At 62.6% G+C, this 5000-nt stretch overlaps 1 non-coding gene across 1 annotated transcript; it reads left to right on the top strand.

Annotated features, from left to right (window-relative positions):
- Positions 1 to 3570: 3570 nt before the first annotated feature.
- LOC142006190 (5S ribosomal RNA) lies at positions 3571 to 3689 on the top strand. Its single transcript, XR_012643299.1, has one exon. It is a non-coding gene; the product is annotated as a 5S ribosomal RNA (ribosomal RNA).
- Positions 3690 to 5000: the final 1311 nt, after the last annotated feature.

The following is a 5000-nucleotide window of genomic DNA, read 5'->3' as shown; positions in this document are numbered from 1 at the left end:
TCCGGGGACCGAATCGGACACCAGGTCAACCTCCGCTAAAGCGGCCGGGGTTGACCTGTTGTCCCTGCCGGACTTAGAAAATTTTTCTCTCCAGCCCGGGACCGGGGTTGACCTGTTGTCCCTGCCGGACTTAGAAATTTTTTCTCTCCCGCCTGGGACCGGGGTTGACCTGTTGTCCCTGCCGGACTTAGAAATTTTTTCTCTCCCGCCTGGGACCGGGGTTGACCTGTTGTCCCTGCCGGACTTAGAAATTTTTTCTCTCCAGCCTGGGACCGGGGTTGACCTGTTGTCCCTGCCGGACTTAGAAAATTTTTCTCTGCCGCCTGGGACCGGGGTTGACCTGTTGTCCCTGCCGGACTTAGAAAATTTTTCTCTGCCGCCTGGGACCGGGGTTGACCTGTTGTCCCTGCCGGACTTAGAAAATTTTTCTCTCCCGCCTGGGACCGGGGTTGACCTGTTGTCCCTGCCGGACTTAGAAAATTTTTCTCTCCCGCCTGGGACCGGGGTTGACCTGTTGTCCCTGCCGGACTTAGAAATTTTTTCTCTGCCGCCTGGGACCGGGGTTGACCTGTTGTCCCTGCCGGACTTAGAAATTTTTTCTCTCCAGCCTGGGACCGGGGTTGACCTGTTGTCCCTGCCGGACTTAGAAATTTTTTCTCTCCCGCCCGGTACCGGGGTTGACCTGTTGTCCCTGCCGGACTTAGAAATTTTTTCTCTGCCGCCTGGGACCGGGGTTGACCTGTTGTCCCTGCCGGACTTAGAAAATTTTTCTCTCCCGCCTGGGACCGGGGTTGACCTGTTGTCCCTGCCGGACTTAGAAATTTTTTCTCTGCCGCCTGGGACCGGGGTTGACCTGTTGTCCCTGCCGGACTTAGAAAATTTTTCTCTCCCGCCTGGGACCGGGGTTGACCTGCTGTCCCTGCCGGACTTGGAAAATTTTTCTCTCCAGCCTGGGACCGGGGTTGACCTGTTGTCCCTGCCGGACTTAGAAATTTTTTCTCTCCCCGCCTGGGACCGGGGTTGACCTGCTGTCCCTGCCGGACTTGGAGCCCGAGGAGGGAATCGGCCACCAGGTCAACCTCCGCTGAAAGCGGCCACGGTTTACCTGGTGCCCGGGGAGCGAATCGGACACCAGGTCAACCTCTGCTAAAGCGACCGAGGTTGACCTGGTGCCCGGGGAGCGAATCTGACACCAGGTCAACCTCTGCTAAAGCGCCAGAGGTTGACCTGGTGCCCGGGGAGCGAATCGGACACCAGGTCAACCTCTGCTAAAGCGGCCGGGGTTGACCTGCTGTCCCTGCCGGACTTAGAAAATTTTTCTCTCCAGCCTGGGACCGGGGTTGACCTGTTGTCCCTGCCGGACTTAGAAAATTTTTCTCTCCCGCCTGGGACCGGGGTTGACCTGTTGTCCCTGCCGGACTTGGAGCCCGAGGAGGGGATCGGCCACCAGGTAAACCTCCGCTGAAAGCGGCCACGGTTTACCTGGTGCCCGGGGAGCGAATCGGACACCAGGTCAACCTCAGCTGAAGCGGCCGGGGTTGACCTGCTGTCCCTGCCGGACTTGGAAAATTTTTCTCTCCAGCCTGGGACCGGGGTTGACCTGTTGTCCCTGCCGGACTTAGAAATTTTTTCTCTCCCCGCCTGGGACCGGGGTTGACCTGCTGTCCCTGCCGGACTTGGAGCCCGAGGAGGGAATCGGCCACCAGGTCAACCTCCGCTGAAAGCGGCCACGGTTTACCTGGTGCCCGGGGAGCGAATCGGACACCAGGTCAACCTCTGCTAAAGCGACCGAGGTTGACCTGGTGCCCGGGGAGCGAATCTGACACCAGGTCAACCTCTGCTAAAGCGCCAGAGGTTGACCTGGTGCCCGGGGAGCGAATCGGACACCAGGTCAACCTCTGCTAAAGCGGCCGGGGTTGACCTGCTGTCCCTGCCGGACTTAGAAAATTTTTCTCTCCAGCCTGGGACCGGGGTTGACCTGCTGTCCCTGCCGGACTTAGAAAATTTTTCTCTGCCGCCTGGGACCGGGGTTGACCTGTTCTCCCTGCCGGACTTAGAAAATTTTTCTCTCCAGCCTGGGACCGGGGTTGACCTGTTGTCCCTGCCGGACTTAGAAAATTTTTCTCTCCCGCCTGGGACCGGGGTTGACCTGTTGTCCCTGCCGGACTTGGAGCCCGAGGAGGGGATCGGCCACCAGGTCAACCTCCGCTGAAAGCGGCCACGGTTTACCTGGTGCCCGGGGAGCGAATCGGACACCAGGTCAACCTCTGCTAAAGCGGCCGGGGTTGACCTGCTGTCCCTGCCGGACTTGGAGCCCGAGGAGGGGATCGGCCACCAGGTCAACCTCCGCTGAAAGCGGCCACGGTTTACCTGGTGCCCGGGGAGCGAATCGGACACCAGGTCAACCTCTGCTAAAGCGGCCGGGGTTGACCTGCTGTCCCTGCCGGACTTGGAGCCCGAGGAGGGGATCGGCCACCAGGTCAACCTCCGCTGAAAGCGGCCACGGTTTACCTGGTGCCCGGGGACCGAATCGGACACCAGGTCAACCTCCGCTGAAGCGGCCGGGGTTGACCTGCTGTCCCTGCCGGACTTAGAAAATTTTTCTCTCCCCGCCCGGAACCGGGGTTGACCTGTTGTCCCTGCCGGACTTAGAAAATTTTTCTCTCCCCGCCCGGAACCGGGGTTGACCTGTTGTCCCTGAAGGACTTAGAAATTTTTTCTCTCCCCGCCTGGGACCGGGGTTGACCTGCTGTCCCTGCCGGACTTGGAGCCCCAGGAGGGGATCGGCCACCAGGTCAACCTCCGCTGAAAGCGGCCACGGTTTACCTGGTGCCCGGGGACCGAATCGGACACCAGGTCAACCTCTGCTAAAGCGCCCGAGGTTGACCTGGTGCCCGGGGAGCGAATCTGACACCAGGTCAACCTCTGCTAAAGCGCCCGAGGTTGACCTGGTGCCCGGGGAGCGAATCGGACACCAGGTCAACCTCTGCTACGGCGGCCGGGGTTGACCTGCTGTCCCTGCCGGACTTAGAAAATTTTTCTCTCCCCGCCCGGAACCGGGGTTGACCTGTTGTCCCTGCCGGACTTGGAGCCCGAGGAGGGGATCGGCCACCAGGTCAACCTCCGCTGAAAGCGGCCACGGTTTACCTGGTGCCCGGGGAGCGAATCGGACACCAGGTCAACCTCCGCTAAAGCGCCCGAGGTTGACCTGGTGCCCGGGGAGCGAATCGGACACCAGGTCAACCTCTGCTACGGCGGCCGGGGTTGACCTGCTGTCCCTGCCGGACTTGGAAAATTTCTCTCCCCGCCTCGGACCGGGGTTGACCTGCTGTCCCTACCGGACTTAGAACATTTTTCTCTCCCCGCCCCGGCCCGGGGGTTAACCTCGGGGCGCACAGCTTCCCGGGTCTGACGTGCACGTCCTGTCACCTCCCGGGCCCGGCGTCCTCGTCCTCCCTTCCCCTTGGGCCGGCTCGGAGGAAGTTTTCCCTCGGCCCGGCCTCCGGGTTAATTGTTTGGGCCCGGCTGACTGAGGCCAGGCTGCTGACGCTAAAGCCCGGGGAGGCGGGGGCCTACGGCCATACCGGACCGAATGCCCCCGATCTCGTCCGATCTCGGAAGGTAAACCGTCCCGGGCCTGGCTAGTACCTGGATGGGTGACCGCCTGGGAATCCCAGGTGCCGTAGGCAGCTTTTGGCCCCAGCGGGGGTAGAGCGGGGCGTGTGTCTGCCGTGCGGGAGCAGGGAAGCCGTGAGGCCAAGGCGGCGCGACGGTCCTGGGGGGCGCTGAGGCCTTTCCCTCTGCCTGCCTGCGTGTCGGGGGCGGGGGGGCGGGCGAGGAAGCTAAGGCCCTCACCCGGTGCGGTGCGATGGCTTGGGTCGGGTCGGGGAGAGGGAAGAAAGCGTGTGTGGAGCGTTGGTGGGGCAGGTGTGTGTGTGGGAGTGCTGGGTTGGGCAGGCCGTTGAGGCGGTGGCGGTGGTGGTGTTTTTGGTGGGAGTGAGTTGGGGTCAGGTGGGTGTGGGGTCCCCCCCGGGGGGTGGATGGTCTGAGGGTTAAGGCTTGGAACGTGCGTCTTGGGGGACCGTGGGTGGAGGTTGTTGAGAGCGGGGAAGGCCCTGGGTCCCGGTTGTGGACTATTAAGCCCGGTGGAGGGGGACCGTGGGTGGAGGTTGTTGAGAGCGGGGAAGGCCCTGGGTCTCGGTTGTGGACTATTAAGCCCGGTGGAGGGGGACCGTGGGTGGAGGTTGTTGAGAGCGGGGAAGGCCCTGGGTCCCGGTTGTGGACTATTAAGCCCGGTGGAGGGGGACCGTGGGTGGAGGTTGTTGAGAGCGGGGAAGGCCCTGGGTCCCGGTTGTGGACTATTAAGCCCGGTGGAGGGGGACCGTGGGTGGAGGTTGTTGAGAGCGGGGAAGGCCCTGGGTCTCGGTTGTGGACTATTAAGCCCGGTGGAGGTGTTGCGTACGGTGGATGTAAGGGGGAGGGCGTATGAAGTGACCGAGGAGTGGGCAAGGAAACGGGGGGAAAAATTTGGAGGCGAAGGCGGCCGAAAAAGGGTGCGGTTGACCTGGTGCCCGGGGAGCGAATGGGCCACCAGGTCAACCCCCGCTGAAAGCAGCGGAGGTTGACCTGGTGCCCGGGGAGCGAATGGGCCACCAGGTCAACCCCCGCTGAAAGCAGCGGAGGTTGACCTGGTGCCCGGGGAGGGAATCGGCCACCAGGTCAACCCCCGCTGAAAGCAGCGGAGGTTGACCTGGTGCCCGGGGAGCGAATCGGCCACCAGGTCAACCCCCGCTGAAAGCAGCGGAGGTTGACCTGGTGCCCGGGGAGGGAATCGGCCACCAGGTCAACCCCCGCTGAAAGCAGCGGAGGTTGACCTGGTGCCCGGAGAGGGAATCGGCCACCAGGTCAACCCCCGCTGAAAGCAGCGGAGGTTGACCTGGTGCCCGGGGAGCGAATGGGCCACCAGGTCAACCCCCGCTGAAAGCAGCGGAGGTTGACCT

Source organism: Carettochelys insculpta, unplaced genomic scaffold, assembly GCF_033958435.1.
Source record: "Carettochelys insculpta isolate YL-2023 unplaced genomic scaffold, ASM3395843v1 scaffold_0043, whole genome shotgun sequence".
Lineage (NCBI taxonomy): Eukaryota > Metazoa > Chordata > Testudines > Carettochelyidae > Carettochelys > Carettochelys insculpta.
Note: the sequence above shows the minus strand (reverse complement) of the source record. Positions and strands in the feature narration are given on the sequence as shown.